A 5,852-nucleotide genomic window follows, 5' to 3' on the forward strand; every position below is an offset into this window, starting at 1 on the left:
TGAGCCGAGGAGGGTGTGGTTTTGCATCTGTGTTCTCCAGCGCCCTCTGGCGTCGATGGAAACACACACCAGGGCAAGGATGGCAGTAAAGACCAAGACAGAAGCAACCACAACTGCATGGAACCGGTGCAGAGCTGGGGAGTGAGAGGCGTGGGCACTGGGCCGGGTACACCAACAGGAAGCGGGAGATTAATGTGAACTCAAACGTGCAAGGATGCCACAAAGGGCTGGGCTGTGGCCCGGGTACAAAACCCTCCAAAACAACAAACAAACAAAGACCCACCCCACCAGTAGCTCCACCCCAACAGCCAACAACAACCAAAAAGTTTTATATCCCTGTGCTGGAAACTTCTATCTCCTCTGCTTTCTCCAGCTCCTCCGTGTGTCCCCGTAGCCATTCCAGAAGGCCACTGAGTGCTGAATCACGGAGCCACGCCCTGTCCTTGGAGTCTTAGCAGGTCCTGTAGTACAGTGCTGCTCTCTACCTCATGAGTTGATTTTTTGGTTTTGGGGTGTGTGTGTGTGTGTGAGTGTGTGATTATCAAGGTCCACTGCATTCTCCTGGGACAGGATCTCTCAATGAGTCTGGAACTAGGCCAACAGGCACCAAACCCCCATGATCCTTCCTTCTCTATCTTTGAGGAAGACTAGGGTTACAGCATTGTGACGGGGTGGGGGAGGGCATAAACCAATTAAGGCCCCAGTGGGGTTCTACTGAGGTTCGAAGAACCCATATTTAGAGGTGCTCAAGTCTGACAAGAAGGCCTCAGTGTCTACTACTGACTGGACCCTGTCACCCAGAGCACCCCGGTTCTGCTGCTTGGGCATCCTCTGCTCCTCTGGCGGTTTCCACCACCACCCACATGTGCCAAGTGGGCAGAGCAGGAAACTCCCTGCAGCCCGGGAACTCAGGGACAGCATGAGCCTAGTAGGAAGAGCTCAGTTGTCTTTTTTTTTAATTCTCTCATATATTACATCCTGACTGAAGTTTCCCCTCTCTCCCCCAGATCCACTCCTCCACTCCTCCCCTCAGAAAAGTCCAGAACTCTCAGGAACATCAACCAAAAGCGTAAGGACTTACAATAAGACCAGGCACGCATCATCACATCGAGCAGGGGAGAAAAGGGTCCCACGAGTAGGCCAGAGTCAGGGACAGCCCCTGCCCCCATTCCCACAAGAACACCAAGCTACTCACCATAACATATATGCAGAGGACCTAGGGCAGACCTCCACAGGTTCCCTGTTCTCTTCAGGTCACCATGAGTCCCAGTCAGCTGATTCTGTGAGCAGAATTGTCATGGTGTCCCTGATGCCTCTGGCTCCTCCCACCTTTCCTCCTCTGCCTCCCTAAACTCTGCCTAACATTTGGCTGTGGTATTCTGCATTGGCTCCATCATAGGCTGGATGGAGTCTGCTAGGCTCCAGGCCCAGAACACTCTTCAGGCCAGAACAAACTAGGATCAAGGTTGTGTGGCCAGGTTGGTGTCCCAACCCCTCTACTTGAGGCCCTGCCTGGTTACAGGAGATGGCCGGTTCAGGCCACATTACTAGGAGTTCTGGCTAGGGTCACTCTCATAGATTCCGTGGAGTTTCTATTGTACTAAGGTTCCATCTTGTCCCTGAAATACTCCCCAATTCCAGTAGTCTCTCCCCCCAATGGGATCTCTCCTGTTCCCAATCTTACCCGCCCCCAACCTACCTGCAAAATCTCTTCTACTTCCCCTTCCTGCAGAGATCCTTGCATACCCTCTTAAGCCCTCCTTGTTGCTTAGTCCGTGGGAGATCATCTTATTAAAAAACAAAAAAGGTCACCTCTCTAGTGACAGCACATTGTTAGAGTCCACAGTGCTCTCTGTCTGTCCATTCACACATCACTTCCTATACTATACGTCTTAGTTAGGGTTTCTATTGCACTGAAGAGACACCATGACCACAGGAACTCTTTTAAAGGAAGGCATTTCATTGGGGCTGGCTTGCAGTTCAGAGTCATTATTGTCATGGTGGGAAGCATGGCAGCACGCAGGCAGACATGTGGCTGGAGAGGGAGCTGAGGTTTCTATATGTGGACTCACAGGCAGCAGGGAGAGGAGACAGAGAGACAGAGAGAGAGAGACAGACAGAGACAGAGACAGAGAGAGAAAGAGAGAGATTGGGTCTGGCTTGAGCTTCCAGAAACCTCAAAGCCCAACCCCAGTGACACACTTAATCCGACAGGGCCACACCTCCTAAAAATGCTACTTCCTATGATGGTCATGTCATTCAAACCACCACACTGTACATGGGGCTTGAGATATTTGTCAGTCTGTCCACTGGAGTGCCAACCCAGGGCATGGTAACTCACTGCCCATCACAACTTCATCCAATATTGAGACAGGAGATATTTGTCAAGTGAGTAAGAGATTGGATTCCACCTAGCCTTCCCTCTGATTCTCTGAGTGTGGGGCGTGTGTCATAGGACAAAACCAGACTCCTACCTGGTCCATTTTTTTAAGGTGTAAAAAAGCTCACACAGGCTGGGCAGTGGTGGTGCACACCTTTAATCCCAGCACTTAGGAGGCAGAGGCAGGTGGATTTCTGAGTTCGAGGCCAGCCTGGTCTACAGAGTGAGTTCCAGGACAGCCAGGACTACACAGAGTAACCCTGTCTCGAAAAAACAAAACAAAACAAAACAAACAAAAAAGTGGGTCACAAGTTTCCTCTTACTTAGCTAGCTCCCAAATGATTGAGACTGGGTCATTATATTTATTTAACAAGCTTTAAGGGCACAACAACTGAGCAGTATTACTCTATTTTAATTCTCTAATTTGGATACCTCCCAGACAAAGTCCCCCTAGAGACTTGCATTTAAGGCTTGCTAGTTCCAGCTGTTTTCTCCTGGTCTGTTCTGGATTCTCCTGCTGTGGCTAATCCCTCCTTTCCTCTCTCCCTCTGGGCTGGGAGGAAGTCCTGCCCTGGGAAGAATTGGTGAGCAATGTTTACAAAACATTGAGATAGGAGATACTTAGAAGGAGGACTACAAGCTGATATGGGGGCACAGAGGTCAGCATCTGAATTACACAGTGCACAATAACATGGTGTGTGTGGGGGGGAAGGGATGCTTCGGTGGATCTGCTCAGTTTGGGTGACTTCCTGACTGGCATTCCCTTCCTAACCTTAAGAAGCTTCCCAGCAGACAGAATGTTTCATTTCCCTGTAACGTCCTATCTGGGCAGTCTGGGGATGGCTCGGTGGTCGAGAGTGCTCGCTGTTATTATTACAGAGGACCTGGGTTCTGTTTCCTGCATGTGTATGGTGGATAGAAATGTCTGTAACTCTAGTTTCTGGGAGATCTTCTGGCCACTGGAGGACGGCGATGCACATTCGTACACAAAGGCAAACCACTCACACAGAGTCAAATTAAGTGAAACTTCCTAAAGACGGGAATGCCCTGCATCTCAGTGAGTTTCCACCATGACAGAAGGCTTCCTGTAGGAGGAAAGCATTGCATTACAGCACCAGGGTTGGCCTGTGGGCTACACACATGCATACACTTACACACTACATTTTTAATGTGTTTGCACAATTTAGGGTGGGGTTGGTTCATTCCATCCACCACGGTGGATCACTGGCGTCCAGCTCCAGTTGCGGCTCTTGGCAACACCAGTGCACACAGACAGTCTTAAAGCTATCTATAGTAGGATAAAGGGGAACGAAGAACAGTTTGGCACACTGAGGACATCTGCCGGGCTGTAACCATGGCTAGACTGAAGCTTGGTTCTTTCCAGAAGGAGCCCCTTCTACCTGGGGCTCTTCCTCATTCCTTAGCAACTTTGGGGTCCCCTGAATTGCACTCTATCTCTGGGATCCTGCGCTGTGACCACTGGCACAGTCTGTTGTAGACTGTGAAGTGGTTCATCCCATTTCACGGTTGACTAATAGTCCCTTGTTTCCGGCCTTCTGTGTATCCTCCTCTGATGTCTCACCCTTTCCCTGTGTGTCTGTAAAAGACTTCCCTTCCTCCCTCAGGGCAGACCCAGGGTGTGGCCAGGGAAACAGATGAAATCACTGTTTGTTGAAGGTTTTGTCTAGCGGTAGAGCTACGTGACGGTTAGCAGTTCTATCTTTGTGAGCCATCGCCTGAGTTCTGGGTGCAGAAAATTTTGCTAAGACCAACTTCACTGGGGATAGATGTCCCCTGGATCAGGATTCTCCAGCCAAGAAACGAGTCCCTTCCTCCTATCCCTCATGGCCTCCCAGGCCCCTCTGCCTGTCTCCACCACAGGGACCCATCTTCCAGCCCCCTCCTCCCTCTCCAGCACATTGACTGTTTTTGTTTCTCCTTCTTATTAAATTTCAACTTCTGCAAACAGCAGGCTTTCCCCCCTCCTTCAGAGCAGGTTGGATTTGCTTGTGTTTTATTAATGGGTTTTTTAAAAGAAGAAAGAAAAGAAACCCCTTAGCCACCCCTAGGCAGCTGTTCCCACTTTCTCCAGGGCTTTAGACTGAAGATACACGCTGGGCTTTAACCTTGCCCTTTGGCACAGGGTGCACCAGACTCCCAGCCAGCCAGAGAGGATGGCACTGTGGAAAAGGGGGCAAGGCTGGGACTCTTTCTGGGGCTGGGAACCCATCAGGAGCAGACCCATGCTGTACTCCAGCAAGGGACTTGTGCTAAGGCAGAATTGGAACCTTAATGAGGAGGAGGAGGAAGAGGAGAAGGAAGAGGAAAAGGAGGAGGAGGAGGAGAAGGAGGAGGAGGAGGAGGAGGAGGAGGAAGAGGAGGAGGAGGAAGACCTAGACTGTGGTTTGGGTGGGAGACAGCTCACCTGACATTCCTCAAGACCTGGCTTTACTCTCCAGCACTGAAAGACTGCGTGAGCCGGCCCATGGCTGTACTCACGCCACCGGGAGGCAGAAGCTCAAGAGATGGAGGCCAGACTCGCTTACATGAGAGCTTATCACACACACACACACACACACACACACACACACACACACACAACTAAACAAAGAAATGAAGTGGGCCTTTGAGTTGGCTTACTGGAAAAAGGCTCTGTGATCAAGTCACAGGATGAAAGGAGAAACCATCTCCTGCAAGTTGTTCTCTGGCTTCTATATCGAGTACACACACACACACACACACACACACACACACAGCACACATGTAAAGAGAGAAAGAAAGTAATAAAACTTTAAAAAATAATAATGGTCAGAGGTCCTGCCACCCCCCCCACCCCACCACACTGGGCCCAGAACTTACACATGGGACCCACCTCGCTCTGGAGCTGCAAGGCCTCTCTCCCTTTTGCATGACTGTTAGGCTCATGAAGAGGTTCAAGACTCCTAGATTCTACCTCTTCTAGGTCATCTAGGAGACTGCTGCTCCACAGAGTGGAGATCCCTGGGGCATCCCGCTCCCCAAATGTCATTGTGGCAGTCACCATAGCAACAAAGATCCAGGCTGGGGAGGGTGCGACCTTCCTCCCCTGTGCACTCAGATCACAGAAGGTCTGACTGCCCGTCGGGGTTCCCATCCGGCACAGCCCAGCTGCAGCCTCCTCTATAGAGTGGGTCATTAGTTTGGTCCAGGCTCTTTCCCAGGCCACTTGGCTCTCAGTGGAGGTGTTGATTCTGCTCCTGCCCTCACCCTCAGCCCCGCTGGTCCCTGGATCAGGGCATGCTGGGACAGTTGTCAGCTTGGACACTGCCCTGCTGCAACAGGGCACTGCGTGGTCTCGAGCCAGGCTCTGTATCTCTATCCTCAAATTCTGCTCTTCCTCCGCTGATCCTACACACCAGAGGAGCGGGTTATGTTAGTAAGACGCCAGCCCTACACACTCCAGGAGGCGGAGGCAATCCTTGTCAGGGGCTTG

This window comes from Apodemus sylvaticus, chromosome 21 (genome assembly GCF_947179515.1).
Source record: "Apodemus sylvaticus chromosome 21, mApoSyl1.1, whole genome shotgun sequence".
In the NCBI taxonomy this organism is placed as follows: Eukaryota; Metazoa; Chordata; class Mammalia; order Rodentia; family Muridae; genus Apodemus; species Apodemus sylvaticus.